The sequence below is a fragment of the Pinus tabuliformis genome, chromosome 1_1 (assembly GCF_031772625.1).
Source record: "Pinus tabuliformis cultivar Carrire ecotype Pingquan chromosome 1_1, CPIR1, whole genome shotgun sequence".
Classification (NCBI taxonomy): Eukaryota; Viridiplantae; Streptophyta; class Pinopsida; order Pinales; family Pinaceae; genus Pinus; species Pinus tabuliformis.
In genome coordinates this window covers 894,751,538-894,778,962 of record NC_142297.1, presented here as the reverse complement: position 1 = coordinate 894,778,962, position 27,425 = coordinate 894,751,538, and positions in this window count along the sequence as shown.

Here is a 27,425-nt window from a genome sequence, read left to right as displayed (position 1 = left end):
GATAAAGAGTATCTCCAATAATTCTAAATTGTTGGGACTGGAATCAAATTTTCCTATGTTCTGACCTTGAAATTTCTGGCCGAAAGGATTGGGTCTGGAGATAAACGATGATATCCCCATACCACGGATCTAAAGTGCTGATTAGAAACAAGGATTCGTCCGCAATGGGCTCCTCCGCCATAGTTTCTGTGTCAGCACGCAGGAAGTCACAGATTAACTCCGCAAAAACTAAATATTTCTTAGACCATTAATTCAATTAACGCCTGATACTGGGGTTGACCTTGAGGTATAAATTGATACTGGGGTTGACATTGGGTACATATTGAGTCTGGGGTTGACCTTGAGGAATGTACTGTCTCGTAGGTATGTACTATCCGTGAGGTTGCCCCCCAGATGCAAATTGTGTACCTTGAGGTTGCCCCCCAAGCGTTAATTGAGGCTATCCCCCAGTCTGTAACTGGCCACCTTGAGGTTGAGGATTGGGAATAGAACCTGACATCATAATAATGTCTTCTACGCTCAACGGTTTATTACCATTTCTTCCAGTTAATAACCCTTGCTCAATGGGTTGAGGAGATGCTCCCAAAAAAATACCAGAAAGAGACTGATACCCAGAGGGAACAGATGGACCGCCATACAAAAAAGATTCGGGCGATTGAGTAAACATGGACGACTGTCCAGACATATTTATGGGAGTATAAAAACCTCTAGGTGTTGAGTGATAAGGAGCATGAGGTGGTGAAAAACTTAACCCTGAGTTTTCTAAATAATTAGTCAAAGAAAGATACCAAGAACTACTCCTAGGTGGACTATAAAAAATTGATTCATGTTCCCTCAGTTCAATGACAGGTTGATTTTCAGGGATAGGGATGCCTACTCCTTCTTCTTCCGAAGAAAGTTCTTCAATAGAAATAAGTCCAGAAGGAAGATCTTGAGTGATTACTCTTTCTACCCTAGGTGAATCAGGACACTAAAAGTTGGAGAAACAAACCCCGATGTCCGAGTAGCAGCAAATTCACTTTCCAGCTCAGATATTTTGGGTTCTTCACCTATATCACTAGTAGATGAAAAGCTACCAACGATTTCGGAGACATACACGAACTGTGGATTATATTCTGCTACTAGCGTTTGAAAATCAGGATGTACTATCAAAGAAGATTCTCCTTCTTCCGGTGACCCAACTCTACTGTCTCTAGGAGTTACAAGGACTTTTAAGCCTTCAAGTTGGCTCGGTACTTCCTCAGGAGGTTGGCCCCGAAGTCTATGGGACTTCCTCAGTAACTCAGCCACGTTTATAATCTCAGGAGACTGGCCCCGAAGTCTACGGGACTGTCTTGGTAATTCAGCCACAGTTAAAGACTTTTAACTACTTCACACGCAAACAAAGTAAAAAATCAATGAAAAGCACCTAAGGTCTCTAAAGAAACAAACAAATTTTAATCACACACCTAAAGAATCTAGGAGATCAAACACACACAAACAGTAACTTTCTGGACCGAAAACACTAGTTGGTGATGAAATCCAACGTCGCAGAGTTCAGTATAGAAATGGCGGTTGGAACAGTTGCCCCTGCAACCTGCTTAATGAATAGACTGGCACAAGTTCCTCCACTTAACCGTCTTGAGTGAAGTGAACCCCCCAGAAAATCCAAGTGAGTCTAGCTGACGTCTGCTCCAGGTACGGTGGGATCTTCCCACCACTGTCACCTCAGGAAGAGTCCTAAAGAATATGGCCACTAAGGTTACCAACTGAGACAAATACACCTGGGGGAATAGTCTACGATCCGATACGCACGCAAGGGCAGAGTAGCAAGCTCAATCCCCTTGAAGGCTCCTTGACATAATCCAAGGTTTACTAACAAGTGACCCCAGGCTCCTCGACAATGGTTAATCCGAGGTTTATCATTTTTAATATGTGAATATCTTGCGTCGTTCACAATGAGGAAGGATTGATTCCCACACTGGTTCAGACACAATCTCGTGCTTCGCCTTTAAGAGGAGCTTTCCCAGAGCATAAATGCAACAATTGGATTTCTTCCCTACCACAAGATGCAACTACTTGTTTGTTTTTAATGTCTTGGAGAGTTAATTACTCTCCTACTCCAAGACACTAGCCTAAGCTAAGTTGGTGTATCAAAGCCCTAGAAATAAAAATGTTACTAGATGAATTTTACTTTAAGCGTTAATTTTAGTGGTTTTTGTTTAAGTCCAAAGGTGCGGAGATGAAACTCGTGGTATGAAGACTCGACTCAAAATCACTAAAAATTGCACCTACGATGATCTAAACAATCTTTTTCTCTTCAATGAACTTCTAAACTAAGAAAGAGTTTGAGAATCCAAATACTTTGTAAACACAAATCTTTCTCAATTAAACAAATTAAAAGAAGAGTTTTTCCTTTCCAAAGCACTCAAAACGAGACAACTAGTTATTTCACAAAAAATTCCCTTTTCGTTTCAAAGCATTCAATCACTACGAAAAACAAACTTTTCAAAAGAGAGATTTTTTTTATATTTTGTAAATAAAACACTCAAAACTAATGAAAATGACTAACTTTGAGAGCTACAACTATAAAAACCTATTTGAAGTCAAAGCCTACTAACAGTCTTTTTTAAGGATGTTTTACTCAGCTAGATGCAAGCTAAGGACTGATTTATGCAGAATCACAAATCAGCCAAGAACAACCAATTTCGTTTTCTTTTTGAAAATGAAAATCCAAACTCTCAAACACAATTTTTTCGAAGTTTTGTAAAGAGAAAACTCAAAGCGGATTCCTCAAACAAGGGGATATTTCATTAATGGTCAGACTCATAAGAAGGCTGGTAAACACTAACGTGATCTGAAGTCCCTACAGCTTCTAAGCTTAGAGCCACTACACAACCAAAACGAAAAACAAGCCCAACAAGCAAAACTCCTAGGAATTTCACCTAAAACCCTAACACTAGTAAAATTAAACCAAGGAAAGTTTTTGACAGGGCACATGCAGGTCTGGGCAATGGCTAAAACCTATAAACAAATTCTAAATTGATAAAAAAGAGAAAAATTTAAAATTTCTCAAAATTTTGACAGGGTACGCAAGCAACCTATTTAAACAGGCGCGTCCACACTCTGTGCACAAAGCAAAAGCGCGTACAGGTACGCACTGTGCTTAACTCATAGGGTGCGTACTTCTCCCAAAACTATGAAAAATAAAAACTAACTCAAAATTAACTAAATTCACCCAATCCCACAATCATCAAGCCAAAAACATAAACAAAAATAGAGTTTCTCAGGTCAAAATATAAACAAGGAAAACAATCAATTCCCCAGCGGAGTCGCCATTTTGTCACACGGAATAAGTCGATCTTGCAAACAAGATAGACCTTCCTAGAATCTAAAGAAGACCTAATGACAAGAAAACCAACCAGACACTATCTTTCTCTAAATATGCTTTAATGAACAATAGCAAACAAGTGTTTTTAGGGCCTACCTTAGGTCCAACGCTAGCTTGTGGATGCCCTCGCTCCTTCGATCCAAATGAGCTCCTTTTCGCAAATCTGCAAACACAAACAAGGCAAACAAATTAAATAGCACCTGAAAAGCCAATTGCATCAAAACATATTTAACATGAAAGTCAAGGAGTCCATGAAACAAATAACATAAGATACTTGTTGAGAAAAATGAGTTTCATTGTATTAACTCGAAAGAAGGAGAACCTTAAAACCTTTTCCTTGACGTTGTACAAGCTCCTCCTAGGGTCCAGCAAGAAGTCTCCTCTACTTTGACAAGTTTCACTTACTCCCCAATGAAACCAAAAAGGTATGTGATCTCTCCTCTTTAGGCTTAACTAGGAAGTCTTGATTTCACGAGCATTTACCCTCAAAAATGTTCAGCTTCTAACCTCCCTAGCAACCAGCCCAATGCCTGTATTTATAGGGCAATGGAGGGAGGTTACTAGGTCCTCCTTCAAAGGGATAAAGCCCTCCTTCAAAGGGATAGCTCCTCTCCTCAAGGGATTATCTCCTTCTCTTTTGGGATGCATGAACCACCTCAGAGCGAACAATCCATGTCAAAATTCCTTCTAGAAACCTCTAGACTTAACCCAATGTGTGTTTTTTAATATAAAACTTGCGCCTTTTGACTTTCACAGGGGTCCGCACCTACACCGTTAGGGACAGAGCGAGCAGGTCTGCATTTTTTGTACATAGAAGGTGCGGGACCATAGGTGACCATGAGAGAAAGTGTGGAACCAGAGTTACATTGATTTTTAATGTCTTTCTCTCATTTCCAAAGCTTGATTTGAAGAACTGAGGTCTGAGACTTGCTTAGGAGGACAGTACAAGTGATGATAGACCCATACTGCCTGCAAATAATCATGATGACGATATTTTTGTGTAACAGATCTTACACTTCATGCATATACAGATGCAGATTGGGCAGGAAGTGTTGTTGGTAGAAAAAGCATTAGTGGTGGTGCATTCTATATGGGTTCCAGGTTAGTGTCTTGGTTTAGCAAGAAACAAAGTTCAATTGCATTATCTACAGTTGAAGCAGAATATGTAGTTGCTGCATCTTGCTGCATTCAACTACTTTGGATGATGCAAACCTTGCAAGAGCTTCAAATCACATGTACTCCACCTATGTCCATTCTAGGTGATAATACAAGTGCCATCATTATTTCAAAGAATCCAGTCATGCACTCCAAGACCAAGCACATACCCGTCAAATATCATTTTCTATGTGAAAAAGTGCTTGAACAAAAGGTCAAATTGGAGTATGTTCCCTCCAAAGAACAGGTTGTTGATATATTCACTAAACCAATGCCCCGAGAAACATTTGAATATCTCAGGCAAAAGCTGGGAGTAGTTGCTGCATCATCCTACTACTAAATCCTATTTTATTCAGAGAAAGGTGGTTATACGCGAGTTTCATAAAGCGTAGTCACGTACATACGCGGGTTTCCGTGGGCACAATCGCGTATATGTTCGTTTGAAGAAAAGTAGTGGTCCAGACTCAAGAAAAAGGGATCTACTATGGTTCTGTCAATTATCTGCTCTTTTTGATGATGGATTCAATATATTGATAACATGTGGAAATATATTGGTCCTCACAAAGTTTTTGATAAATTGATATATATCTGATTGATGATCATGCTTTGATATCTCTTTCTGACATATGAAATGATCAGATCTGACAGTGAACAGGTGGAACAGGTCCAAGGGGAGAACATGGTTGATGATATTTTGAGAACTAATGATGGACATATACAGGTTTCTATTCTGGATGATGTTGCTGATGGTGCAGATCATATGATATTTGTTGATGACTAACATGGTCTTGTTTAAAAAAAAAAAAAAAAAATTGGTCTCTATTTGTAAAGGTCATTTGTGATGTATGTATAGAGTCATGTTCTTCTTTTAGAACATATTTTTGTAGACCTTTCTTATGCTCAGGGGGAGCATGGACTTGATCATGGGAGCTCAATCAGCACACTTCAACATATCATAGAATTCAGCATGCACTTAGGGGGAGCATGACCCTTTCCCCTTGATGTCAAAGGGGGAGAGTGACTTGGTGTGGTTATTGTTGCCATCAAGTCCAAAGGGGGAGATTGTTGGCATTATGATGTATGTGTTGTACTTGATGGAAAACCACTTGTAGCAGAACAACTCACTTGTATATGGTAACTAGATGAATCTACAGAAGAGATATCAGATGTGACAGAATGCAATGCAGGGAAACTTCAAGGAATCAGAGCAGTATAGCACGTAAACATCAAAGAATTACAGATCAGTCTCCATAGAATGAAGAAAGAGAGGCATACGCAGGTTAACCATTGACCAAGCTACGTATACACGCAAGTTCACTGTATACAAGTCGCGTATACATACACATGCACTTTCACTGAAGGAAAAGCACATATACCTTGGAAAACTAATTTTTTGGTCCGAAGTATTTGGTCCATGGTATTTTGATCCATGGTATTGGTCCAAGGTATCTAGTCCGAGGTGTTGACCCCAGGTATTGGGTCCAAGGTATTGGTCCTAAGTGGTTTTGGTCCATGGGATTGAGAAAGGCCTAAAACTATAAAAGGAGGAGAAGATCATTAGGCCAAGGTGTGCAAGTACTGAATATTTGATGAAGTGTGAGATCTAATATGCAGGTCATTTTCTTATGGTGTTATGCTTGATCTAAACCAAGAATGAACCTTAGCATTTGATGAAGGATAAGATCTACTGATGTATCGGGATCTTAAGGCTTGAAATGATTTATCTTGTGGTTTGATCATGTATCTAAATAACTGGCACATGTTGTAGTCTGTAAATATGATAATATGGGTATGAATGAAGTCTGGAATAGTTGTAATCTTTAAATCATCATTTACAGATCTGTACATAGGTTCACTTTAGGAAAGGAGCGTATACACGCTGGTTCTATATATCAAATCAGCGTATACATCATAAATTTGATTTGCAAATCCATACACTGTTTCACTGTGGTAAAAGCACGTACACACACAAGTTCAACACATGGAAGCAACGTATACCTTATAAAGTATGTTTCAGTTGTTTCTGGTTTTTGTTGCAAAGTTCTGGGTTCTGGTTTGGGTTTCTAGTTATTGTAGCCTGGTGACAGTACTCTGAATGATCAGATTGATGGGTTGTCAAAGTGATTGATTGATTCAGTTGTGACTGGTTCAAAAGGTGATTGGGTGATGTAGATATATTTGATAATTGAATGTCAGTTATAATCTTGTTGATGGATCCAGTCTGAAAATTTATGAAACATGGTCCCTAGAGGAAGAAAGAAGGTCGTAGCCTTCTATAGGTGGGCACCTATGTACTAGTAAACATATCAGCTAGTACAAGAGCTAGGGGGTTGTAGCTCCCTTCCAGTAGAAGTTGGAGAATGAGATAAGGTTGTAACCTTTTGCAGGTAGAAGCCTGCCTACTGTTATAAGACTTAACCAGTACAAAAATTGTAAACAGAATTTTCTTGTTATTAAAAGAAGAGAGAGATGATAGCAGCACGTGGTTTTCACCCACATTGGGTTTCCACCTTATATCTTGGTGTTCATGTGTGTTGCTTATGTGTGATGCTTTATTCTGCTTTTACTTCACTGTTTAATGAATTCCTGATATACTAGTTAAAGTTCAATGCATGATAATTTGGGTAAATCAGAATATCTCTACATATACGCTGGTTGCATTAAGTACAGTCGCGTATACATGCTAGTTCACTGAGCTGAAGTAGCGTATACAATTCAGATTTGAAAATTAAATTATTGATCTGATAATACTAATTCACCCCCCCCCCTCTCAGTATTATTTCCAACATTTAAATAATTCCACTTTATTCCTAACATAAAATTTGGTACCTTACCACATGCTAGGGATAGTCAAAACCTTAATCATTCACACCTTAAATCAATCCCTTGATTCAATTATGAACTCATTACAACCATTCTACATATAGTTATAAGTCTCAAGTTCTTGCACATATATAATTTATTTGTTGATTTAAATAGGTCAATGGTATATATATACCTTACACTTTCTCAGTTCACATATCAATGTGGGATACATATTAATTTGTTTTAGTCTTGGTGTACACTTGGAACTCTATATATACATAACATCACACCATTCATATGGGTTTTACATGGTGTAGGAAGGTGTAAGAATTCGAACGATCATGATGGAAAGTCTTGATCCAACAATGGATCTTTGTTTAGGTTCTTCCCAAAACCTTTCCTCCCCAATTCGAACACATTTCATTATTTCCACTGGCTAGGCACCACTTTGCATGTGTAACAATGCATCCCCTCATATCTACCCACGTTCACCAGCTTACTCGGGGTAAACATGAGATGAGGGGCTACTATGACAAGACTCCTAGGTGACCTTAAGGAAGTGGAATCGATAGAAACCCACAACATAGACATTCTATACCTAGTACAGAATTTCCAGTAATCCTCATGACTAATCCCTAGGTCCCACTGAGTTTTTAAACCATTAAATCCCTCGACACTCCCTTGATATGGACAAGGGTGCATCTAGGAGGATCAATTCATTCCCACAACAAGGCATGGGTGTGTATGGGGACTTTTCCCCTCAGTCTTGTGCCTGCGAAAAACTTGCAAGCGAAAAACTTTCTCAAGGACCAGGCCTGCCCATTCCCAACTGGGACTAACATTCTATCAAACACTTGGCATCAATGCAATCTACAAGACATGAATACGAGATAGAGCATAAATGACGGATAACTAATATGTGACTTAACAAGAAGGACCACCACACTATTCCTTTAACTATCTTGACATCAATTAGGTCTTGGATCAATTAAATACATGAAATAACCATGACTATAACCATTCTTATAACCAGAATTAAACCATGTAAATAATAATGAGATAATACCCATTAATTCCACATAATAACAAGTACAAAAACAAGAGAACGTATCTTTTATTAAACATAGGCAAGAGCCAACCAAGTTCGAGACTTCCATGCACCACCTAACCATAGACATGGTTGAACCAAATCTTTCTTTTGGTCAGTCACCCCCATGCCATATTCCATGCATGAATGTGGGATATCATGGATAAACCAATCCAAAAAAAATAAGGGAATCTGTAGGTTAAACTACATCCACCCTCACCAAAAACGACACTAAGATCACAAAATCAATATGAGCTTAGAATGCCTCTGGAATCCATCACTATCATTGAGGAATTTTTTGTCTCCTTGTCTCTCAGGATTTACCAAAATCCACACTAGATAACTAGGCCCTAATCCAAGACTCCACCCTCAGGATTTACCACGCATCCCGCCAGAACCAGTCAAGGGATTCCTAGGCCTTTGGGGATTTTCACAAGACCACCTTCGCTCCAGATTCTAAAACCATTCAACAATTCTAAAGCTAAAAAATGAGAAACAATCCCATCACACCATTTCTATCCAGAAAAAGGAAAGGCAAGGCTAAAAACCACTGTCATAACCCGACAAGACCATGCCACCGACAACTAGAGAACCAAATACCAACATGCAAAGCCATGCATGTTAAAACTAGCTAGGAAATCACACATGTAATATATTAACTACAATTATTGCTACTGAATTTGCTTGATCCTTCTCTTCCTTGCTTTCTCTTTTCTTTCCTTTCTTTTCCTTCTCCTTCCTTTACTTGTTTTTCCCTTCCTTGCTCCAAAGCTAGAATTCTCCAAGAAAAATCTAAGTGTCCAAGAGTGAGAGAGAGAGAATAATGAGAGAGCTCCAAAACTGAACTGAAAAATTGTTACAAACTGATCTTCAAAAGCCATTTTATCAATGAGGCCTCTATTTTCTTCATTTTCCATTATTTTCCTTCAATTTCCTCCTCACATGCAACTTGTGACATTTGACCTTCCTTTTCTCCTATTTTCCTTTATTTTCATATATAAATGTGCCAAAATACCTTTTTTCCTTTTATGTCTTAGCAATTTCCTTTTCCAATTTCCCTTAGCCATAAAAGCATCCAATGATTCCCAATAGGATATCTTTGTGCAACATTCAACTTGGAATAATTGTCCCTTAATCATGGTCTTATTTTTCCTTTACTAACTTTTATTACATGAAATTTTAACCAAGGGATGTTACATCATGTTGGTAAGGTATGTCGGCATGTTTGGATCTTCCAGGTGTTTATTACATTTTTATTCTGCAATTCATCTTTTTACCAAATGAGTTTAATTGGAAAGGAAGGTTTTCCCCCACATTACAAAGGTAATTGCTCACCTTGAATTTCTTTACAGTGATAATGCTATGTTCTAAGTTCATATGTGTCTCTATTTGAGATTTTTTGTCTCTTGGGACTAATTATCCTAATTATGGCCAAAGGAAAGACTTACTGTACTCATGCATTTAACATTCTCTTCGAACTCAACGCCATGAGTCATTGGCATGGTTGGAAATTTCATTTACAAGTAAGTGTTTGTACATTCTAGACCCTCTATGGTTTTTTCATGGTGATTATGTTCTCCCCTTTAAAACCATAACTCCTTTTGTTTGTAATTATGGAAACAGATATTTGAGGCTTTTACTTTACATATTGCGCTAGGTCTAGTGAAAAGGTAATTCTATTAAAAAAAATTCAGCTCCCTTCCATTTCACTATAGAATAGAGTCATTCAGCACACTTATAATTTGGGGTTCTTGTTCCAAATATTTCATATGAGCTATTATCATGTTTCCTACATCTTCCATGGTCTATCATTGTGCTCGACCTTACAATATGATGTAAAATTTTAGTTATGGCTATATATTGTTGAAATTTTGGGTTTAAAACCCTTAGTTACAAATTGGGATTTTAACCTCCAACCTTGTTTGTCTAATTCCTTACCTCTATCTACAAGAAATTTGTTTAATATAAATGTAACTATTTTGATGCAAACCATAATGATTTATATAGATCACTTTGGAGAAATTTTATCATCTCTCCATCATGTAATTGCAACCAAGGCTCATGTTGGCCAATCCCAGAATTGGGTATATAGTACTTTTCATATTTTTAATTTGTTATGGAGTCTAAACCCTTAAACTCCTTTGCAATTCGATGCCATGGACAAGAATAGTCTTGCAACCTATATCTATAGGTAGCAAAGCTTTTAATACGAATATCTCTAAAAAAATTTGTATCTATTCATTTCTTTTAAAGCAATAATAAAATAATATATCTCGTCTTCCATCCAGGTAACAATCACAGAATTTGTGGTACCATTGTTGAAGTTGTAATGATTTATAAAATGGGTTTTCAACACTTTGATTCCAGCATTTTACCCTACAGTTTGTCCCTCTCTTTGGTACCTCCTCTTATATTGGGTGGCCATGCTAGGCACATACATATGGACTCAATCACGAGTCATCAACATTTTCATTTAAAAGTTATTTGTTTAGTTTTTTGGTTTAGTGTGAGCTTGTTAGAGTTTGGCTCACTACTAAGGTTTATAATAGACCTTTTTAGTCTACACCTTTGATGACTATTACCTCTCTAACAACAATAAATTTGGGTTTAATAGAAGCATTATATATCATTGATATATTGTTATACTCGAAAATGAAGGACTTCCATGGGTCTTGTTTGCGACCTATATTTTTGTTATTTTATTTTCTTTTACTTTTAATAAAACGGCTATGTAGCCACATATATGATTTTATGAATTTTTCATGCTTATATGTATTTTTCATATAATAATGTTATATGAATTTTTCATGCTTATATGTATTTTTCATATAATAATGTTAGGTCGAACTGAACCTAACCAATAATCTGTTCGATTTCATACTTATGATTTACCTATAGTCTCCTTTGATTGTTGCAATCTCTTTCGGTTATACACAAACTCATAATTATAATTTTCACAATGTTGTCAGCACTCTATATCGATTTATAGAGTTAAAGAAAAGGACTTAGCCCTTTGTTTCTTTGAAGCCTAAGTTAATTATTCTTACAAAGATAGCTCAGATATAGGATATATGATTATTGGTTTTTAAATGGATTTAAGTTATATATTTGTAATCTTGTCATATGTGGAATCCATCTATATTTATTTGACATAAATATAACTAAATTATTCTTCCAATTAATCACAAGTGTGATACTCTTGTTTTTGTTATGTCTCTTCCATATAACTCTTGCCCAGTCGAAATCGACTTAGACTATGATATTGTTTAACTAAGTGATTACTACATATAAGTTTCACCATTTTCATACCAGGTTGAATGGTTTAGATTAATATATGTATATATTTGGTCAAACGTGTATGAGTTCTTTATTAGATATATCATAGTTCCCTTTTGTTACAATCAAGAGCGATAAACTTCTTAATGGTATATTCAAATTACCTCCCTTATTTAATTTCAAAGGGTCGACTAGTTATGTATAAAGAACTAGTTATTATTTTAATAATATCTAAGGAATTATTATACCAGTTGACCCTATAAAGTCATACTTACTAGTCTACATAACTAGTTATTATTTTAATAATATCTAAGGAATTATTATACCTATTGACCCTATAAAGTCATACTTACTAGTCTAACTAGATGATATAAGTTCTTTTAAAGAATCATGTTATAATTAAAGTATTAATACAAATTTTCTTTATCTACCATTTCCCTTTTTATCTAGACTTACAAACAAAAGATGTTCGAGATTTAAATAAAAAGGAACATAAGAACCTTGTAATTTCTTTTTCGTTTTGAGCTATGTATGTGCTCTAGTAACCACACATGATCATAATAAGGCTTTAGTATTCTTAGTATATAACTTCAACAAAATAACAATAGAAGACTTTTTCTTTTATATTACTATCCTTCAATCATTTTCTGATCAAACTTTTCCTATAATTGGATGCTTACTCATACATTCATATAGGTTTAACAACAAAGAACAATATTATAATAGAATACGCATCCCTTCATGCATATCTAGTTCTATCAATAACATCATATCTTCATGAAATCAGTTGTTTATTTTCACTAGCATCAACATGCACAATAATTATGCACACATGTATAGATACTTAATAACCATAGAGCAATAGGACTAACAAAATTTATAGTTCTTCATGTAGATAAAAGTTTCACCATAAATCTCAGCTAACTCGTCTGCTTGGGGATCATTCAAGAACAAAGAACATTCCACCCAACCATGAACTAACTCTACCAATTCCACCTGAGCTAAGATTTTATTTCCATGTAGAATCAACAACTCTTTGATTCCTATGTGGTTTTTCTTTATATATTTATTACTAGCATAATTTTAGTAGTGTCATGCTTTAAGGTCTGCTAGTATTTTCCTTGTGTCTTTTTGTTTTAGTTTTTTCGAAAAAGCTTCTTTTATTTTTCTTTAAAGCACCCATTTCCCTACCACAGTACTTTATTCTACCCCACTTAGTATTCATCTCTCACTAACTGATTAACATAATATCTCTCTCCCATTATGTTGATATTTTTAATTATTTTCTCCTAGGCATTTTTAGGGATGTTCCCATGTGAACTTAACCACCAACAACTTTTAATAAGCTATGAAGAAGTCTTCTAAAAATATAGTGGCATTTCCTGAATATTCCAAACAATTTATTTATTTAATAATAAAATATTTCCACCATTTCATAAGTCCAATCATGACTTTCATAGCGACTGAATCCAATAATATCTCAATGTCTGAAAATAGTCAATGTGTAAAAAGGAGAACGTAGGGATGTTACATAATATATCCTTTATGAGAGATGAATGTATCAATCTCAATCACCCTAAATAAACTTATGTAATAATAGTACACCATATATATTATTTTATTTTATTTAAAATAAAATCAATTTATATTTTTAAAATTCTTAATTTTTTTTTCAATATTTTAAATAGATAATTTAAATATTTTTTATTAGGTTTGTCGCTTGAAAATTAACTTATAGTTATGGTTAGAGTTGTAATTGTGAGAATAACTCCATAATTTGAGAGGGTATAATGGTTAACATATCACCTTGTAAGAGGTCACAAGTTCAACACTAGAGAGATAAACATATACACTTTATCTCTTTGGTGTCTTGATAGATTAAGTGTCCCAAAAAGTTAAGAAGTTGAATTCATTTATACATTAAAAATATAATTTAAATAATTAAATAATGGTTTTCACTAATAATTATATTATTGAATAAAAAATTCAAAATATAAAATATTTAAATTATACTTAACTTTATAATTCTTTTATAAATCTGTTTTCTAATCCATCGCATCAAAATTTTAATTTCCAATGTTTTTCAAACCAACTAATGTGGTTGATTCCGACAATGATTATTAAATATTACTTAATAATAAAACAACTACACTTAATATATTAAATTGAATATTAATATCTATTAATTATTCTCGCGTAGGCTTAGGTTTAGTTTTTAAAAATTAGTTGTATTTCTGTTTTAATGCATTAGGTATTTATTTGTATTATAGTTGGTAAGATCCTTGAATATTATGACGTTATGTCCTGAAGATGTATCCCTGTTGGGATTTGAAGCATCGACAAGAGGCACACAATATTGTGAATGATCCAAATCACAAATCTCTAACTAAAATATTGATTTGATGGATCATGAAGAGAGATTTCAAAATGAGTCTACTCACAACAACCTTTCTTCAAAAATAATAATTCTTAAATATAAAAATACAAAATTTAAAAGTAAATTAAATTAATAAATAGAAATAACATTTATTGTAAACTTTACCCCAATCGAGATGCGAGTCAGCGTTTGGGACAACAGATGGGGATTAATGAAGCGTACCCCTGAGTTTTGTAGCACCGCACCCCACACACTCGAGGCAATGGGTGGGGTGGCCCTTGGCATGATTTCAAGTAAGGGTGATCCGCAAGCTGGTAGAGCAGGTGAAGGCGCAGGTTTTATAGGAGTTAAGGGTGAACAACTGGGTAATGCTGGTGTGTTTGATCGCAGACAAAGGAGTTGGTGCATGGGAAAGAGAGGGTGATTCCATCCTCTGCCTCATGTGCACAGACCATCTGTGAATTCCCACGGGTATGTTATATGAGGCTTCTGCTGGTGGGAGAGAGGGAAAATTAGAAATGTTAATTGCGAGAGGAATTGGGGGTGGCACTAGGTTTCACTAATTTGGTCCTGAGTCTATGTCCTGTTTCAGTCGGGTCTTGGCTCTCCCTCCTTTTATTCTGACTTAGCGTTGTTTTTCTTTGGATCCCTATGCTCTGAGGGCTGAAGGTTGAGAGGGGATAACGTGGGAAGTTATTTCGGGAGAGGTTATGTGCTGGATGCTGAGGGATGTAGGGGAAGCCATTTCAATTTTTGGGGTATAGCTAGAACTTTTCATGGAGAGGGAACAGTTAGGCCTCTCGAGTGGGTAACCAGGCACGGAACTGTCAAAGTATTTACTCTGGTATCTTGGGCAGAGGGGAATGGGTCTGCAATTCATGTTTTGGCCTCCCATTGGGAAGTGGTAGAGCCCGCTAGCTTGGCCTGGGCAAGGAGAAGACAACCTATCTGTGGTTGTGAGGAGATGGGTGTGGAGATGTGGGCTCATTGTTGGTGGACAGAGGCTAACCCCTTTTGGGGAATGGATCTATAACCATCATGGCTAGGATCCTGATAGCAAGGGGCAAGGGGAGGAGCATGGTGAGGCAAAATTCACTAGGAAATCAAATCGAGGATGGGATCAATGCCATACTATGTTAAATATTTTTTGGTTCAGAAACTGCTGCAGTGAACATGTTTTAGGCACCTTCGCCATGGATCAACCTGTGAAAGGTTGTGGACGTGGAATACAAGAAAAGGTGCCTAGAAATGGAAAGGAACCGAACACGTCTAAGGCCCGCAGGGGGAGAAAATCAATAAACCATATCATTCGTGAAGCTACTAAGGCATATCGTGAGGGTACTGATGAAGGCATTCGAAAAATATTAGAGGAATGGGAAGAGGAAGTTAACAAAGGCAGCGAGACTGGCAAGGACATGCAATATTGGAGGACGCTTGTCCCAAACCCATGTAACAATAGAGGCAAGTTGACACAATTCAATAAAACCCTATATCTCTACTAGATGATGAAAAGCATGATAGGCAAAGCAATGGAATAGATCTCGGTGGGTATGGTTGTTTCGCTTCAAGGTATGTCCAGCTACAAACAGGACTTGTAGAAAATTCAATTTCAGCTCCACAAGTGAGACATTCGGTTGGACAGAATTGAGAGACATATTACATGTATCCTGGATGTGTCTGAGATGCCTGGATCAAATTTTAGGGACCTTGCGCTAGTAGAATCATCCTCGGAGGAGTAGAAGGACTAGATAATCACCCATGTTTACTTTTGTTTTCTATGCGGATAACATTTACTTTTCATCTTGCAAGTATATGTATAGATATATATCTAGAGTATGGTAAGGAAACAGAGACACATATATCTTGGATAGAAAGACTGAAACTTTATTGTTTTTGGATGGCATGCAATGTGGATAGGTGGCCAACAAACTTGGTTTCCCAATGGGAAAGTTGAGGCCACCTAACCATTCTATGTGGTGTAAATTTGCTTATAAATGAATAGAAAAAAGAGAGGACCTGCCAAGCTTAACAACAAAATTTTTTTTTTGTAAACTTTATCTTAGTTAATTTTTTAAAATTAAATTATATTCAAACTATAAATTAAATAAATAATAGTTTATAAAAAAATATTGTTTTAATTAATAGATATTAAAATTAAATTCCGATAATTTTAATTAATACAAAAAGATGAAAGAGTTGATAATGAATTCAATGATCTATAGGAGTGCCCTACATATAGGGCATATGCTATGAAGAGTGTTCTCAGTCATATATAAACTCAGAGATATGCCAAATTCCTATAACCATAGAAGTTCCTTCTTTAGACAAGGCAACAATGGTTGTATTCCAATCCATAAAAGTGATAAATAGTAACTGAGTCAAATGATTATTTTAAAAGAAATAATTATTCTAAAATCAAACATAGTGTGCATGTGACATCTAGCATTTATGTTGAACCAATTTATGACAAGCATCAAGTCACCAAAAGTATATAGCATGTGAATGTCTTGTTCCAAAGCAAACAACAATACAAGATTTAAGCTCATAAGTACAAAGAAATTATGTGTTCCCTACCCCATCCTAGATTTTAGCTTGCAGTAATGATAATTTTAGAGGTATAAGACAACACCCCCACCACATGTACCATTGGTAAGATCAGCGCCATCAAAATAATCCCAAGGGATGGATTGATCCATGAGTTTTTCAGAAATATTGCATTGACGGAGAAGTGAATTTGCAACATCTAGCAAAGATAGAGCATAAATAGATTGGACCACAACTTTCTCATGGGTGGAGTATTTGTGATTGAAAATTTTAGCATTTCGCATAAGCTATATTCCCCAAGATAGGAGGATAGAGAGGCACTTTAGTTTTTTAGGAGTAATGTGATTCCACCAACTAGACCAAGCTTATGAGAACGATACCCCCTACCATCAAATATGAACATTTAATTCTATGCATGTTGAAGCCCATAGATGTGATGTAGGAAAGTGTTCCCTTTGTGGACAGAGGCAACCCATCTAGCCCTAGAGTGGGTCTAGTCACAACAAAGACAAAACAACAATTGATTCCCTTAAATACTCATCGTTGGAGGCCTACCTCAGACTGGCAGTTGATGAAGTTCTGTTGTGCTACTCCAGCTTCCATTTCCTTCTCCTTAATGAGCAATCAATCTGAAACACCATAAGAAAACAACAGGGCACGTAACCGAGAACAACAATGATCTACCTACTCATAAAGTCAAGAAACCATGAGCTATCAAGTAAATTACATAGAAGACATAGGAAATCATCATTGATTATATTAATAATAAATCAAGAGAAAATCTTATAACCAAGTCTTGACGTCACAAGCCTTCTCGGAGGGTCCAGCCAGCATGTTTCTTCAAGCATTCACTCTCAAAGATGGGTCTCCCAAACAAAAAATCTCTCTCTCTCTCACTCAAAAGTTTTAATACAAAGTTAAGTGCACTCCACAACCTCTTACAAACTATTATAAATCCCACACTTGTCACACTCACACCAAAGCTATCTACCAAACTCAAAAGCACTAGCAGCACTATCCAACCAAAGGAACTAAGGAACTAGCAGATCATAGCAATGGTGAGTGATTTTATAGGAGAAGGAGTCTCCATGAAATGACGAAGAGGGAGCTTATCCTTAAGGGAGGTTGCACAAGAGGCGGAACCACCATCCCAGAGGAGGAAAAGTGACCCAAACTGACCCAACAACCAGCTCTAGAAACACCCAGAAGGCCGACTGTTTGAACAAATTCACCAAATCTAGATCGTCGCGGGTCATGAACTGGGTACTAGCGACGACGTCGCAACGATACAATCCATGCCAGAGAACCGTTGTGCATTTTAAGGGTTTACTAGCGACGATGTAGGAACTTAGTCAAAAAGGGTCAATCTTCAGCATTAGAGAGCATTTGCTTAATCTTCTTACATTGGTGGGAAGATATGAACATGTTTATTTGACACATGACACAACAGAGGGACTGAGATGAGGACAGTGACAAATTACTGTGTAACAGATTCCCCCTAAAGCATGAAGCCCGAGAGAGTGGGATGAGTGAAATGCTTTACGAAACTGTCTAAACTAGAACACCAGTTTTGAAGAACCTGCAAGCACAAGGACAACTGATATCTCTGATAGTGAAATACATGTAGTCTAGGCATGGGCGCAACCATCTAAAATACATATGATAATTGGCCTATGGTATGGACGCAGCCACCCAGTTGACAAGACCATGATAATGGTAAAGGTATGGTCACAACCATCCATGAAGACTCAGGCATGGTCACATCCATCCATCAAAGATTCATATGTGTAATCACGAACCAATCCACGCAGCCTGAACATATGCAATCTTAGTTCGGGGTCTTGAAACCCAACCGATTATAGTACAAAGTCTATCATGCGAACAGATGTGCTGAGGTCGAGCATGATAGAAAGTCACTTGATTACCAGTCAATGATGAAAACCGTTAACACGCATGAGAGAAGCCGCCAATAATGCCAATGGTTCTCAAGGTACTATCTAGTACAATCCACCAGGTGTGAAAAATGAGTTGAAGTCAAACACCCACGTAATCACCCAATCGAAGACCAATGATGAAAGTCTATCGTCAAGTGCGAAGAGCTTGCCATTGAGGCATGCAAGCTCCAAGGTATCGAAGGGGATCTCAAGACCAATCTCCTGGATAATGAGCTGGTGTCAATAGGAGATGATCCGTCGCAGGAGGGCCATAATGTTTCCCCCATCAACGACATGAGATAAGGAACAAGTGGTAGATGGTGGATCAGAGTATCATAGGAGGAGGTAAGGGTGTGAACTGCAGAAGGATTATACTCTTGAACCTATCGGTGACACAACTCTAGAATGTGGCAGCATTTTGGTACCAAAGGATCAGAGGCTTGATGGAGACAACATGGATTATATGGAATGAGGCAAAATGGCAACCTAGAACCCCGAAAGGCCAAATGACAATGTGTGGATAACCCAACCTGACAAGAAGCAAAAGTGTCGATGTTCAAGAGTGACTAGCTGCCGCAGGTAACCAACGATGACTTTCAAATTTTCCCCCACCATTGCTGGCGAGTACCCCAATTATTTTTAAAAACAAGATTGAAGGGGATAGCATATGCTTGTAATATAAGTTCGACCTTCGGACGAATCAAACCTAGTGATAGTTTAACGAACCCTAGGGAGGAGAAGCTCGAGTCTCGTCATAGGGACGGGTCCAATATTGTCAGGGTTTAACGAGTCCGAAATAGGTAAAACTTGGAGTATTTTTCATGTTTAGAGAGTTTGAAAAAGACATGGAAAAGAAAACTCTAGGGGGTCCTTTTTCATAAATTTGTGTCCGTCGAGCCCAAAAAAGTATAAAATAATACTCGAGAGAACCGCTTGACCATTACAACCAAGGAATACTTTTCGTAATTAGTGACCTCAATCCGAAAAAGTAGAAAAACGATCGAAGACATGTCGTTTCGTGACCAGTGTCGAATCTGAAACAACAAAAGTTCGACGATATTTTCATGTTTTATACGGTCAGAAAAGAGTTGAAAGTGGACCGCCTTTTTATTCTGTTTAATGAGTCAAAAAGGGAAAATCTCGGCAATCTTTTCATATTTTACGAGTCAGAAAAGAGCTTAAAGGTGACTCGTCCTAGAGGAACAAGTGCTATAAAGGGTAGTAACTTGTTTCGATAATGGTGGATCTAATCAAAACATGTAATGGTCAAGAGGCTGGCTAATAAAACCACTCACCGCTGCGGTTCCTTAAGAAAGGAAAAACAAGCAAGTGAAAGCATATGATCGGCCAAAGAGATGGCGATGATGGAACGAAACAACCAAGGCTCATCTAGTAGAATTTAGTGGATAAAAATGGCAACCACGAGGTGTAAATCGGGTATGGGTTCATGTTTACACAAGCTTGAACCATGGAGAACTCTGCTTGGATTCGGTTTCATGTTTACGCATGCTTAAAACGAGAAACTATGCTTGTTATAAGTACGCATGCTTAAAACGAGAAACTATGCTTGTTATAAGGTGGATGGAAAGAAGGTTCACTTTCAAGGTCTTGAAAAAGCTCGACTTGGATTTTACGAGATCTTAATCAAAGACTCGATTTGGAAAAGGGAGTGGTTTCATTTTTTAATGAGGTTGACATGGTAAAAGAACTATCCTCATAACCCTTGGTTCAATTTTTAACGAGGTTGACACAAGAGCAAGAACTTTCCTCATAACCCTTGTTTCTTTTTTTAACAAGGTTGACACAAGATCAAGAACTTTCCTCAAGACTCCATATAACTCCTTGTTTATATGCCATATGAGAACATGGCTCCCAAGAGGTCTTCACGGGATGGAAGAAACATGCTCTGGGAGAAACACATGTCATTAGACACCAATGATAGATTGGGTTCCAACACCCCTAGTACATGATGTACGAGACCATATGCATGATCATCAACAGAGGAGATAGAACAGGTAGCCACATAATTGACCTGTGGCAAAGAAGGTACTACTTGCGGATAAGAACCGATGGGGGATGATGTTACAGGAGGCACCAGGTGACTAAAGAATGACAATTGATCAATAATCACCATTCTTCTATCGTGCGGAAAACAAACCACACAGAAGAGTGAAGAGATGAGGGCCCCCATGGCATAAATATAGTCACGGCCAAGAAGAAGGCTGAACTCTAGAGCACCTTAGACAACCATTACATCTATAGAGATGGCTTTGCCTCCCAAAGTAATAGGGAACTTCAGAAGGATCCCTAAAGGTTGACTAGTGCCTCCGTCAAATGCCAACAGACTCTGGTGACCAGCACAAGCTGTGGGAAGCCCAAAGCTTTCCATGTAGTGAAAGGCATGAGGCTAACTGACGCACCCTCATCCAACATAGTGCCAAGTACTACCTTATCATAGCCATGTACTATAATCTGAAAAGTCACATAGGATGGAAGGCGGAAAGCAGTCAAGTGACTCCAGTCGAATGAAATGACTAAACTACTTGGTGGGGGTATCATATGATTGCCCCCATGCTCAACAGGAACTGAAGAAGGACCCTCTAAATCAGCTAGGATAGGAGGGTAATTCTTGGACTCAAGACAATCTGACAAGACGAGAAAAACATGAGTAGAATGCTCATGATGCTCTTTTGGAACAGAGTGAACAATAGGTGGAGAATCCAAGTCGACACTCTCTTTGACCAATGGTTGGTCTGAAGTAGGCTTATCACAGCCAGGTTCAGAAAGAGGAGGATGGAAAAGAGAAGAATCTAAATCAATCTCTTTGTCAACAGGGAGAAGGTCTAAAGAGAGCCTCTAATAACTAATGGGAAGTTGAGGTGAAGAAGTTGTAAGACTTTCCAAAATGGTGGAATCTTAATCCATGAACGAACCAAGGTGAAGGGGATGGTGGCCTTCACACAATCTAAATGGGAATCTTCCCTTTCTTCTTACCACTGCCAGTTGATAGGGTAGCATCGTTATGAGCTTCAGAGGACGATGAGGGACGAGTCAGATCATGAGACCATACTTCTAAGATCCTAGGGATGCCAGGACAATCATGAAGAATATGGTCACCCTTGCACAATCTACAAGGAAACTTAACCTTCTGCGGAGGAGCAGAGGGTGGTACAACCTGAGATGTAATCAGAGCAATAGCTACACAGGTGGCCTCATGTTTATCAAACTTCTTCTTCTTCATCATCATCTTCTTCTTCTTCTTAGTCTCCTAGTTATTGGATGTGAAACTTTCACCAAGCGAAGGAGGAGATGAAGGTGAAGAAATAGGGGAAGGAGGCATAGGCTCAACCTTGGAATCAACGTGTCGTGGTTCAGGTGAAGGAGATGATGGGATAGGAATCATGACGCTCGAGACCACCGAGGATGAGAAAACCAAATGGGCAGACCGATGGTTATCCTAGGCAAAGACAATGTTGCCATATACAGAGCACCAACATTTCCAAAAGGTGGAAATGAACCAGAATTTCCATCTGGGGGAAGACCTTGGCCGGTAGACTTAGGGAATGTTGCCATTGGGAATGAGCTTGAAAAACACTCTTATCACAACCATGAACTCAAACTGTTACCAGGAATATTTCGTGGGCAATAAATTTTATGACGCAAGAACAAAACTTGACCCTTTCATGTTTCAAGAGTCGAGAAAAGGACGAAAAGATGACTCTATCTCTTTCGAGGTTTAATGAGCCTGAAAGACAGGTGCTCAGATGGACCTTTTCTTTTAAGGAGTCTGAAAAGGAATGAAAGTGACTACTCTGGAGAACTAGGCAAAAGGTTAACCAAACAACCTGTAAAACTACATATACACCTTGGCGATCATATGAAAACCAAGGATTTTCCATATGGCAGTCAATCTTCCCAAATGCTATGCTCAGTGTGTTACAGTTTGAAAGGCGGCAGACACGACTTCCTAAGGATATAGGATAACCTAGTGGGGTCTCCCAACATATACTCGATGGTACTAGGAGCACAAGTCTGTACTAGTAGTTATTGAGTCACAGAAGGAGGAATCACCCAAACTTAAGTGAAAGCAATAGTGACTAGGTTTAACGACACCGGGGCACATCTCTACCCTAGACCTCTAAATAATGTGTGTTATGTTCCAATGCATTGTTAAGTTCATTCAGTTCATTTTAGAGTTGATCTTGAATTATGTTTCAATATCCAGGCCTTACCGTATGTATATCAAAACCTAGGGTTCAACTAAAATGAATAAAGCATCTTTCATTTCGATGAACTCCTACTTACATAAGGGTAGAGAGATCATTCCCAAACCAAGACAAAACCAAGATCAAAAAATGCAGTCACTCAAGAGACACAATGTATAAACACATCAATCCCTACAGTGCATCGATACTACTAAGGAGAGATTAAAATTAGCCTTCTAATTTTTCAAACATGAAAAACTTGGAATGCAAAATGTACTTTAACTTTTGTATACTAATGAATGGAATCCTTTGATTTTGACAGCTTTGAATTCTAAAGAAACAAACAAGCAGGCGTGAAACCGATTGATACAAATTATTGTAATCTATGTCTAGTAGTGAAAAAATCGAATCAATATGAAAATTCGTTCAATAAATAACACTAAACACCAATCAGCAAGAAACAAGCAATGGAAAAATATCAAGCAAACCAATAGGACGGTTGGGGATGGATCTTGGATAGACAAGCAACCAAGCCAAATAATTCAAAACTTGAAAAACTAGAACCATGTCACAAAGCCAAAAAATACAAGATTCACTTCAATGGAACCATAGAGTAAGCACCTTAACTAAAAGAAATTAAAACAGACTAATAGATAAGAGGAAGACAACAAGGGATTAACCAAACTGATGAATTCAGGAGGCAGAATTAAAAAAAAAAATTCTACAAGAATCGTCGTGGGCGTAACACCATCAACTAGTGTCGTTCAGTCACTAGCTGTAGCAACAGAGTGACGTTGTCACGAAAGTACACTTCTTTCACACGACGGGCCGATTTCAGGAATCGTCGTGACTGTACGATAAGATTCAGTGACGCACGAACTTCTAAAACAGAGACAAGGTGACGTCGGCATGATTGTTTAGCTTTTTCCAGCGACGAACTTAAAAACAATGAAAGATAAATGAAAACTCCCAAACAAAGACCAGTCTATCCTTACAGACAATAAAGGGATTTCCCAGAATGACCCAGGTAACCCAAAATACTGATGGTTCAATCCCAAAATTCAAAAGACACTAACTCAAAATCAAGCAAAAGCAAACAAGAGAAAAACATAGGACGGACTCCCTAGTGGAGTTGCCAACTTGCGATGCAGGAAAGTGTTCCCTCTTCGGACAGAGGTAATCCCTATAGCCCTAGAGTGGGTCTAGTCACAGTAAAGACAAAACAACAATTGATTCCCTTAAATACTCATCGTTGGAGGCTTACCTCAAACCGATGGTTGATGAAGTTTCGTCACGCTGCTCCAGCTTCCGTTTCCTTCTCCTTAATGAGCAATCAACCTGAAACACCATAAGAAAACAATAGAGCACGTAACCGAGAACAACAATGATCTATCTACTCATAAGGTCAAGAACTCATGAGCTATCAATTAAATTACATACAAGATATAGGAAATCATCATTGATTGTATTAATAAGAAATCAAGAGCAAATCTTACAACCAAGTCTTGATGTCGTAAGCCTTCTCGGAGGGTCCAGCCAGCATGTTTCTTCAAGGATTCACTCTCAAATATGGGTCTCCCAAACAAGCAATCTCTCTCTTTCTCACTCACAAGCTTTAATACAAAGTTAAGGGCACTCCACAACCTCTTACAAACTATTAACAATCCCACACTTGTCACACTGACACCAAAGATATCTACCAAACTCAAAAGCACTAGCAGCACTGTCCAACCAAAGGAACTAAGGAACTAGAAGATCATAGCAATGGTGAGTGATTTTATAGGAGAAGGAGTCTCCATGAAATGAGGGAGAGGGAGCTTATCCTTAAGTGAGGTTGCACAAGAGGCGAAACCACCATCCCAGAGGAGGAAAAGCGACCCAAACTGACCCAACAACCAGCTATAGAAACACCCAAAAGGCCAACTGTTTGAACAAATTCACCAAATCTAGATCATCACAGGTCATGAACTGGGTACTAGCGATGATGTCACAATGATACAGTGCATGACAAAGAACCATCGCACATTTTAAGGGTTTAGTAGTGACGATGTAGGAACTTAGTCAAAAAGGGTCAATCGTCAGCATTAGAGAGCATTTGCTTAATCTTCTTACATAGGTGGGAAGATATGAACATGTTTATTTGAAACATGACACAGCAGAGGGACTGAGATGAGGACAGTGACAAATTACTATGTAACGATAAAACCTTTGAAAAAAGAGAAAAATAAGAAAAGGTGAGATACATATTCATTTGTATTTTTGCACAATGTTCACCAACTTGGGCCATAAATACCCCTTTTCGACAGAATGTTGCTTTTCGACACTTTATTTTCTAATATGCACCATTGGAATAGGTGATCCTTTGTCGAGAACACCATCTTACATAACTTCTTTGACCACCATGGTGGTTTCTCAGGTTTATTATGCTCATTCAAGAATATATACCCTGCTTTCAATGCATAAGTTCCATCCGTTGCAAATGCCCAAACCAAGGAATCTTCTCTATCACGAATACAAATGTGTGAATTGTTGAGAGAAAATATAAATCAATGCTATTTCTACCAGAAATTTAGAGGGATATGAAGCTACTGATGAGACATCCAACCTTGAGCCTAGCCTTTAGATCTATCATTATCAACAACTGGACCACGGAGAAAACTCCCCTGGTATGAAGGAAATCCACTAGAGCAGGGGGAATCTATAAATAATTGTTGCATCCAACTCAAGGATCCTCACTAATGCACACTTGTTCACCATTACCGACATTCCATGTGAAGTCACTCTCAACAACCCCAAAACAATGGGTTATAGCTTTCTAGATGACCAATACGTTAGACTTATGCTTGTCTTGTAAGCGTATCCAATGAAAGATAGAGAGAGGGTTGATATATTTCCTAGGTACCAACCTTGTCCAAATTTTGTGAGTGGATAATAAACACCATCCCACTTTTGCAATTAAAGCTTTGGAAAATAGGTGAAATTTTTTTAGACCCCAACCTCCCAATCTTTGGGCAGTGAGATTCACTCCTACTTAACACAAGAAAAATATCTCCCCTCTTTATGACCAACCCAAACATATCTCTAACAAATTTTCCAAATTTTTGAGAGGGTTCCCTTAGTAATCCATGAAAGAGATGACCAAAAGACATGAATTTCTTCCAGGAAAAACTTTATAAGCATCAACCTGCTTGCTCGAGATAACCATCAGAACCTACATACTTTAAGGAACTTTTCAATCTTAGCTAATAACTAGTTCCAATCATCTTTCTTGTAGTATTTTGGTTTGAGCTAGAATCCCAAGTATTTAAGATGATCGTCCAAAATTGAAAGCGAGAGAGGGAAAAATGTTGCACCAGAAGAATATCATCTTGGGAGAGGCCAAAAAGGAAAGAGTGGACTTTTTATCATTTACCTTCATACTATGGCTTTTTCAAATAAAACCAGGTTTTCCGTAATGGACAATAAGTCTCTTCTAAAACCACAACAAGACAATAGGATGTCATTGATGAACAAGAGATGGGTGATGAAGCAATCGAAAACCACTTATATTATTTTTATTCCCCCCTTCACTTGGCATCAACAAGCATCTTCTTGATGCCCTCCACCACTAGTAAAACTAAGAGGGGTGAGAGGCAAGGAAAATTTTAAGAACCCCCCCTAAATTTATAAATATAATAAATGGGCGAATCTCCATGGTATATAGGAAAAATGGAAGGCGATTTTATCAATAATATAGTATGTATATATAATTTTTTGGCGAATCTCTCACCAGGCATGGCGAATATTTTACTCAATTATAAAATCTTGTAAGATCTTGGCGAGTCTTTCACTAAATAATAAAACTTTGTAAAGTCCTAGTGAATCTTAGCATAGGCTACATGCTGGTTTAATTCCCCCATTTAAATAGGCTACATTCCAGGTGAATACCATGGGTCAATACCATGTGCCATTTTGGTGAATACCATGGGTCAATACCATGTGCCATTTTTATTTTTATTAATTATAATATTAGGGATAATAATGGTTTTTGGCATGGTATTAATAACAATCTAGTCCATGGTATTTGTCCCATATTATTTTGGCCATAGGTTTCACCTAAATATAACCCATTTTTTGAGTGTTCGTAAATATAAGGTGACTTATGGAGTAAATATAAAAAAATGTTTTATTTGTTTACCATACCTCTCGTTTATTTATATTTTTATTAATTTACCATACCTCTTTTACAAATATGGTATTTGTCCCATAGGATTCACTTAAATAAAACCTCTTTCTTGAGCCTTCATAAATAGAATGAGGGTTATGGACTAAATATAAAAAGAGGTTTTATTTATTTATGATACGTATAGTTTATTTATATTTTTATTTATTTACCATACCTTTTGAGTAAGTATAAAAAGACGTTTTATCTATTTACCATACCTCCACTTATATTTTTATTTGTTTACACCCTTACATGTATATAAGGTGACTTATGGAGTAAATATAAAAAATGTTTTATTTATTTACCATACCTTTCATTTATTTATATTTTTATTAATTTACCGTACCTCTTTTATAAATATGGTATTTGGCCCATAGTATTCACTTAAATAAAACCTATTCTTGAAAAAGGGCGAATGGATTCACTTAAATAAAACCTATTCTTGAAAATGGGCGAATGGAAGGTTGT